This window comes from Lolium rigidum, chromosome 5, assembly GCF_022539505.1.
Source record: "Lolium rigidum isolate FL_2022 chromosome 5, APGP_CSIRO_Lrig_0.1, whole genome shotgun sequence".
Lineage (NCBI taxonomy): Eukaryota > Viridiplantae > Streptophyta > Magnoliopsida > Poales > Poaceae > Lolium > Lolium rigidum.
This window is the reverse complement of record NC_061512.1, coordinates 230683703-230693048: the sequence shown is the minus strand read 5'-3', so window position 1 is coordinate 230693048 and position 9346 is coordinate 230683703. Positions and strand designations below refer to the sequence as shown.

General features: G+C 50.2%; 1 pseudogene; it reads left to right on the top strand.

The window, feature by feature from the left end:
* The first annotated feature begins 2443 nt into the window (after positions 1-2443).
* On the top strand, positions 2444-6449 carry LOC124654938 (annotated as a pseudogene).
* The last annotated feature ends 2897 nt before the right edge of the window (positions 6450-9346 follow it).

Sequence of the window (9346 nt, the reverse complement as noted above, 5' to 3'; positions counted from 1 at the left end):
GCCATTACTGTTGGATAACGCCTGCCATCGACCTCAACCGCACTCGTGTTCCGATGACTCAGAGTAGGAGACTAGCAAAAGGCCACGGGTGATTCTCGTAGCACTGGCAACCTCTCAACAAATGACATGCGACGTCGAGCAGCCGTATGTTTGCAACAACTCATTTCCGCCATCTCGTGGAACCGGGTGATGTCCAATTATGTAGGAGTACTATGATGGAGACGATCAGGCCATGGCGACATGACAATTGCACCAGTCTATGGATGAAGATCTAGGACCGAACAGAACTAACAGAGTAGTTCAATATTGATGGGGAGCCGTTGTTTGGGCAAGATGGTGACTCTATGGACAATGCCACCGCTACGGATGATAATGTCGTCAATATGGATGATCCATCATGGATAATGTCGATGTTGCAACACAAAAAAGGCCCGATGGACACGAGGATGCACGGTCAAGGAGGACAAGTGCCTTTGCGAGGCTTGGATGACACTTAGCGAAGATCCAATTTGCGATGCCAAGAAAAAGGGGAGACATGTTAACGGAAGGTTACCAAGTTCTTTTATGAGCGTAGAATTTCTCTCCATGCATTATTCATAGTGATCGAGACCAAGTCCCAATTTTAAATAAATGGGAATTTATCGAAGCGGAGTGCAACAAATCTTACGGTACATAGATACGAGCATGTGCTAGGACGGCCCGTGAGCACATCAGCGTTCAAGACATAGTAAAACCTTGGTCATTAATTTCAAATGTGTTAATGTATGTTGCATATGTGAGTATATCTAATGGATTTCATATGTATAGATGCCCCGAGCTTTGGACTACTTCTAGGAGCGATATGATAACAAAAATTTCACGTTGTGCCATTGCTGGATTGAGATCAAGGCGTGTCCCAAGTGGGAACTATATTATGGTACATACAAAAAGGCTCTCAAGCACGGGCGTAGCAATGAATCATCGGCCATTTATGTTAAAATGGATGGTCACAAGCACAGGTGGCCCAAGGCATGGTGGCAGTGCATCTCGGCCAAGGGGGCACAAGGCCAAGCATGATGCATTGGCACTTGCATTGCATAAGACATTAAAGAAGTTGATGGCCGAGAATGAGGAGACAAATGCCAAGAGGGATGAGAATGGATGCTATGGGAAAGATGCCATATGTGCTAGTTTCACTAACCTCCAAAAGAGAGATCCTGAAGTTCAAGAGAGCAATGCTCGATCAAAATTCATTGAGGCTCGAGCCAAATTGCTCACACGGGGATAACCGAGTCATGTTGGCCGACTTGAGCATCATGGGCCCAGCAAACCCTAGTTGTTTTGGGAAGAAGCCAATGACCATCCTCCAACGCGATGTGTGATCTTACCCTATCTTAATTTGTCAATTCCGTACAAAACCCATGTCCTTTTGCACTTTGGTTCCGTACTATGGCATGTGAATTATGTGATTTCTTAGGTAGTGCTGTTTCGCTAGCTGTTAAAAATTCAGTTTCTATGCAATTTTCATTCATATGTTGGCTAACGAGGTGAAATAGGAAAGGACAAATAGCTAGCTTAGACTAAATAAGTGTGGCCGCTAGGGTTACCTTCGCCCAAACAGAGCAGGGAGGACCGGAAATACCCACGAGCAGATCCAAGTAAATAAAAAGAAGGAGTAACGTTTTGGCCCTTGGGTGCTCCCATCATTTTAAAATACATCTTTGATACATTTTGAATGGCTAAAATTTTTAAACAAAACATTCATGTGTGCATCTTCACATGCATCGTAGCACAAAATATTTCCGTGAAAAAATCGACTTGTCTTTTGACCCGTGTAAAACAAGACAAAATTTGGTGGGAAATTATGTACTAATTTTTTTAATAATTTTAAACATATTTTTTGTATGGTAGAAGCATATACATCAGGAAACCAAATTAATTTTTGTATTAAAAGAAACATTTTAATGTTCGAATTGCCTTATTTACATAGGACACGGCAGGTAGGAAGAAGCAGAAGCTAGAAGAAGCAAGAAGGAAACGGAACACTCGGAGACCCAACGGCCCACGCTGCAGGGAGCCAGAAGAAGGAAACAAAAGACACCCGAAGCCAGGTGGGACAGCGGGCCCACCTGCGGCTGGTAGTACCGTAGTAGGGCCACGCGTGTCATTGGGACGGCACCAGTACGGGGCAGAGGCTATTAAAACCGCACCGGACCGGCTCGATCCATCTCTCAAATCCCCAAGCGCAAACCCCCGGCTCGGCACGACTGCTCCCCGGACCCGACCGCCGACGAGCCCAGCGCCGCCCCAACCATATGGCTGTGGAGGTTCGCCGCAGGGTTCCCGCCCCCCACGCCGCCCCGCGCGGCCGGGGCACGGGGAGAAGGGGAGGGTGCAGGCCGGGGACGCGCTGCCGCTGCCGATCCGCCACACCAACCTCATCTTCTCGGCGCTCTTCGCCGCCTCGCTCGCCTACCTGATGCGCCGGTGGCGGAGAAGATCCGCACCTCCACGCCGCTCCACGTCGTGGGGCTCACCGAGATCTTCGCCATCTGCGGCCTCGTCGCCTCCCTCATCTACCTCCTCAGCTTCTTCGGCATCGCCTTCGTGCAGTCCGTCGTCTCCAACAGCGACGACGAGGACGAGGACTTCCTCATCGCCTCCGGCCAGAAAGCCCGCGCCCGCGCCCCAGCAGTGCGCCCTGCTGCAGAGCGCCGGCGCCGCGCCGGAGAAATGCCGGAGGAGGACGAGGAGATCGTCGCGGGGGTCGTCGCGGGCAAGATCCCCTCCTACGTGCTCGAGACCAGGCTCGGCGACTGCCGCAGGGCCGCCGGGATCCGCCGCGAGGCGCTGCGCCGGATCACCGGCAGGGAGATCGACGGCCTCCCGCTCGACGGCTTCGACTACGCGTCCATCCTCGGCCAGTGCTGCGAGATGCCCGTGGGCTACGTGCAGCTGCCCGTCGGCGTCGCGGGCCCGCTCGTCCTCGACGGCCGACGCCTCTACGTCCCCATGGCCACCACCGAGGGCTGCCTCATCGCCAGCACCAACCGCGGATGCAAGGCCATCGCCGAGTCCGGCGGCGCCTCCAGCGTCGTCTACCGCGACGGGATGACCCGCGCCCCCGTCGCACGCTTCCCCTCCGCCCGCCGCGCCGCCGAGCTCAAGGGATTCCTGGAGGACCCGGCCAACTTCGACACCCTCAACGTCGTCTTCAACAGGTAACAACAACACACTGAAACTTCCCCATTGTCTGTCCCTTTCAGCCCCATGCTCCACTCTCGCAGCAAATGGCATTACGCCACTGCCTGGCTTGTGTTCGACTATACGTCTCTGTGCAATCAATCCCCATCAATCAAAGTAGCCATGTTTTTTAACCCAAGTTTGCTTGTATGCTTGCCTAGTCGGATGATTTGGTGGCCGCATCAATGTTTTTTCACCTAAAAATAGATCGTACGTACTGTTCTTTAGTTTGTGACCATGCTCTTTTGGAAACGTTTGTGCAGATCAAGCAGATTTGCAAGGCTGCAAGGAGTCAAGTGCGCCATGGCTGGGAGGAACCTGTACATGAGGTTCACCTGCAGCACTGGGGATGCCATGGGGATGAACATGGTCTCCAAGGGCGTCCAGAACGTGCTGGACTACCTGCAGGATGACTTCCCTGACATGGATGTCGTCAGCATCTCAGGTATCCTTAACACCTCACGAATTCATACGCTCAAGTTTTATTATTCTCCCTTTATAGGTTGACTTGTAGTTCAGCTGTCAGCTTGATGTGCTCCTTTTTTGTTGTGAATTAAATTGTAGTCCCATTGAATTTGATAGATGATGGCTAGTTATGACTTATGAGAGCCTTCTACTAACTTCGATAGTTGATGCCTAGTGAGAATGATGGATGAAATGACATACGTTAGAGAATAATAGCACGACTATAATTCTCCTAATTTAGTAATGCAATTCTTTGTCTACATAGTTAATGAAATAGATGTTTACGTTGTAAATTTAAATTCTTTTCTACGTCATGCATTAGAAAAGAGACAGATGAACCTAGGTGTTATTTTTATTGGATATTCCGTTATTGTCATCACTCGATCCACGCTGATGTTGACTCCAGCTGTTCCCTTTCGTAGTAGTTGCGGTTACCTTTTGTCCAATTCCGCCACCTTGCTGCCACCGCTTGATGCATAGTGCTTTCAAGAGAGAACGAGAATGCACACAAAAGGAAATTTGGACATAGAAAATGCACATAAAAGAAATTTTGGACAAGGCCACCTCATCCCTCTTTCCTATTATATACAATCACGCTTTGACATGGCATACCGACACGAGTAAAAGGAGTCTCCTGATTTTGCGCTGTACATGCAAGGAGCGACGTACCAACCTTTGAAGTGTCAATTGATTTATGTAATCCTCCAGTACTTGAACTAGTTTAGGACCTTAGTGATGTGTTGGCAGTTAAAAGAAGATATGCCTAATCATCAATACAATTATATTTTTTATATACAAGTATGTATCAGAGAAAATGAATGATAGCCTTTTAAAGTTGCCTTTTTCTAATATCTATGGTGCTATACAATCGCTTAACTAAACTTCCTAAAAAAACAGGCAACTTTTGTTCCGACAAAAAATCGGCTGCTGTGAACTGGATTGAAGGGCGTGGAAAGTCCGTGGTTTGCGAGGCAGTAATCAGAGAAGAAGTTGTCCGAAAAGTTCTCAAGACCAACGTTCAGTCCCTCGTGGAGTTGAATGTGATCAAGAACCTTGCTGGCTCAGCAGTTGCTGGAGCTCTTGGGGGTTTCAATGCTCATGCAAGCAACATTGTAACGGCTATCTTCATTGCCACTGGTCAGGATCCTGCACAGAACGTGGAGAGCTCACAGTGTATCACCATGTTGGAAGCTACAAATGATGGCAGAGACCTTCACATCTCCGTTACTATGCCATCTATCGAGGTATGAAACAACATTATCCTTTATGATGAATCTTGCTCTTCATATTCTTAGTGCAGCAATCTAAAGTTTATGCTGATCGCTGAATGTCATTTATCACTTGTTCGGTTATCCTCGTCTCAATGATTTTGTTACTATAAACCATGACCGCACTGTAAATTATTCAAACAATTTGATGGCATCCTCCCCTTAGAATAGGAAATTGTAACAAATACCGGACAAATGAGTATTATTAGCATTTTTGTTGATCCGGTCATAGGCATTTGCATTTCAATACAAATAGGTGAATATTTGCTTGCAAATTAAATTATCCTCAGTTTGATTGTATAAGGAAACCGGAAATTTTAGTATAGACTGTATAGTGCTGTACTGCTTTCAGATATTGGCCTGATTTTGTTCTCATTAAGTATTAAGAAGTATATATAAGTAGAGGTTGGACCAACAAAACCGGCAAGTTCAGCGATGCTTACATGTCCCGTAGAATAAACTCTTGTATCTGCCAATGCCATTATTTATTATAGCTACATCACCTGGTTTTCCTAAACGATTCCGTTTCGGCTGTTGCTCTTGTTTTTGCAATCATCCAGCTATAGTTAAATCAGCTGTTATCTGTCTTATTAGTGGCTTAATCTTGTTAGGTTGTGTCTGTTATTGTCGAAGAAGGCGTCCATCGCCTGTAGTGACCACTTGGACATAATTGGATCAATATCATATACTACCTCACATGCACCAACTACTTATATACAAACTGACGGGCGTGTTGTGATGATCGAAACGCAGGTGGGCACAGTTGGTGGAGGCACGCAGCTGGCCTCACAGTCGGCTTGCTTGGACCTACTTGGCGTCAAGGGCGCGAACAGGGAATCCCCCGGATCGAATGCTAGGCTGCTTGCCACGGTGGTGGCTGGTGCGGTCCTAGCTGGGGAGCTGTCCCTCATCTCTGCACAAGCTGCCGGCCATCTGGTCCAGAGCCACATGAAATACAACAGATCCAGCAGGGATATGTCCAAAGTCGCCTGAGCGCTGTCACCTGGACCCTTGCCAGAGCAAATTAGACGGAACCCAAACCAAAATGTTCACCACCACGATATAATCATTTCCCTTCAGCTTCGTGGGAGTGGACAGGGAAGGGTTCCACAGGTTGTGGCATGCTCAGGACTCAGGAGGTGAGAAGGGTAAACCCTACCTGGTGAAATGATTGTCTGTAGAGTGGCCAAGGTTTTACCAGGAGAAATTGAGCCCTGCTGTATACCACCTTGTGCATTCTGGAGTGTGGCCTATTTATTTTCTTGTGCATGTTGTTGTTCCCCTTTGCGCTCAGCCTCTTGTTGGGAATCTGACCCTTTGTTTTTTGTCCAAAGCTTACAGTTACATTTTACACCCCGTCTCTGTTTTACACAATTTCGCCGGCAGCTGTTCTGTCTTGCTGCTGCTTCAGGATGCTTGTGGTAACATTTGTAAACTAACTAACTCGGCTTCATCTGTCAATATTATGTTCATCGTACATTGGTGAAGTGGTCTGATTATTCCTGCATGCCTGTTTTTTTACTTTTGTTGCCGATCCTGGATCTTGCTTACTTGTGATTACTATATTGTCTTCCCGATCAAGATGCTTGTCGCTGCTTGAACACCCCTTGGCTCTCCAGTGCATCAGATCCGAGGATGACGAGAAGTAGTAAAGAAATTTGGCACTCATGACCATGTTCACAGAATACTGATTAAGTTACAGGCATCACACTCACGGCTAGAAGGTGTGCATCGCCGGAGCACGAGCAGCTGGCTACACGACAGGGCCGGATGAGTAGTTTCAGCGCATCAGATCCGAGGCTCTCAGAGTTATCATCGCCGGGAAGCCATGCCTTCGCAAGAGCTCAAGCAAATAATCCTAACGCACGGAGTCAAAAGGCTTCTCGATGTCAAGCTAACGTGAAGGGCACGCGGTAGTTTTGGTTTTGTAGAGCCTTCTAGCAAACTTTCTCTCGGTCAAGAAAAAATGTGGAATGCTTTGCTTCTTTGTAGAAGCGCTTTGGGAGTGCGAGACGAGCTCGTTCATGCGGGGTTGCAAGCCATCATTTTCTGGAATAATCTTAGCTAGGGTCGGAAATTGAATCCGCTCCTTCCTTCTTTGGCAACAAAATTATTAGAGTATCTTCAGTCGCGTCCCTCAAATCGCGCCGGATTAAGCGTTTGGAGGATGTGTTTCGTTCGTGCCACGTTTGGGGACATCGTTCGCCAGCCGCGTCCCCCAAACGCCGCCCCCAAACATTAAAAATATTTTTTTTGCCATTTTTATTTCAATTTTCACAAACTAATACATAATTGGGAACGTGGTTTACAGGAAGACACAATTTGGAACATGGTTTTCCACAAACTAATACATAGTTTGAACCATGGTGGACACAAATATAAAATTTTGCAAAAAAACTAAACCTAACTAGACCGTGCATCGAAGGTTTCCTGTGTTCGCTGCTAAGAAAGAACACTCGAGGGCACACCCAGTCACCCAAACTGGAAAATCCAGCGGGAGATGGTGCCCTTATTCGTTCTACCGATGAGACGAACATCCAGAAACTTCAGTGCACGTATTCGCTGCGAAGAAACAACACTCTTCATCATCAGTCGTCCTCCTCGTCGGTGCTGTCGCCGTGGTAGTCGCGGCGGCAGCGCGTCTCGTCGAAGACCTTCACGCTCATGTCCCTGTCGCCAAAGTAGGAGAACAAGAGGATGAAGCCGGCTTCGAGGCTGTGATGACGCGCGAACTTCTCCCAGCCGATGTGGAGGTACATCTTGTCGCGCGCGTCGTATATCACGTCGACGATCCACCGGTAGTAGCCGCACGAAGCCTCCCGCAGATGCATCGTGCGCGGGCGGTCGTCGCCGACGCACGTACTCGGCGAAGGAGTTCGGCGGCCTCTCGGATGCCGCGTGGGTCGCCCTTGAGGACGAGAACGATCTCGGACAAGCACGCCGGCTCCGCGTCCATCTCCGACGATGAAGACGACGGCGTGGCAGGTGCGACGTCGAGCGTGCAGCTGCCGCCACAACCACGACCATGACCACGGCAGCGCGAGCTCGGCCTCCGCTCTGTACCGGACATGGCGTCGACTCTTGTTGGAGATGGTGGCGGTTAGGGTTGGGGAGAGAGGCGCTAGGGTTTGTGTGTGAGAGGGACGATGAGAGGCGGCCCTTTTTATAGGCCGGAGGGAGGCGGGGGAGCGGTGGCGCTCATTAACGTCGGCACGCAGAGCTAGGAGCGACGAGACGCGTCGTTGCGCCTCTGTGGGAACTGCACCGTCGCTGCGCGCCAATAACTTCCGTCGCGGGGTAGGCGACGGTTAGGTTAAAATTTATTGTGTCGTTGACGGGTCGGCCCCGCCACTCCCTGCCTCGCTTTTCGGTGTGTCCGGCGTCCCCGGTGCGTCCCCTGTGGGGCGGGGATGGGCTCGGGACGCCGGACACCGTATCGGGGTGCACGGACAAAGTTCGGCTTTGGGGGACGCGGGCTGGAACCGTTTTTGGTCCGGCGCGCCCCAAATTGGTTTGGGGGACGCTTTGGGGGACGCGACCGGAGATGCTCTTAGAGCAGGTTGATAACCGCCATGAGGGAATAAGAGCATCTCCAACCGTTGGGGCTCCCCAGGCGAAGTCGGCGCTATTTAGCGCCGGATGGATGTAATTTTTGGTCCGAGGAGACCCATTTTCCTAGCGGCGAGCCCAGGATGGATATTTTTTTTGACAAATAACGGCGAATTCAGACAAAAGAAGACGAAACTCATTCAAACATAGGTGAAATTTAAAAATATTTAACATATATAGGCGAGTTCATACATATATAGAAATTCATTATGCATTTGAATTCGGCCAGATGGAAACATAAAGTAAAATTTAAAACCGGCGTTCTAGATGGGGAAACGGCGCAGGTGCGCGACGGCGGCATCCCCGGGACGGGGAGTTGCCGGCCTCGATGTGCACGAGCACACCGGCGAGCGTGCGGCCCGGCGCGCCCCACCAGCGGAGGCGGCCGCCGGCATTGTTACGTTCTGGAGGTGGGAGAGGACCGTCGTACGCTGCGAGCTCCCGTTCGTGCCGGAGACGGAAGAACTCGTTCCTGGCGTCGTAGTTGTCGGGGAGGTACCGCTCCTCCACGCGCTGCTCCTCGCTGAGGGTGACCCGCACATCGTCGAAAGCGGCATCGAGCTTGTCACCTCCCACAGGAAGCGGCGGGATCGGGATGCCCCCCCCCCACCGCGCGTCGTACGCCATCCTCCGGGCACGCGGAAGTTCGGCGGCGTTGGGTAGTCCGCCATGTGCAGAAGTCCCGCCTCCCACTGGTTTAGGGAACGCCGACCGAAGCCGTTGTTCGCCGCGCCTTCGCCGTGGCCCACCATTGTTCGCTCGGAGGCGGATTGGGGAGAGAA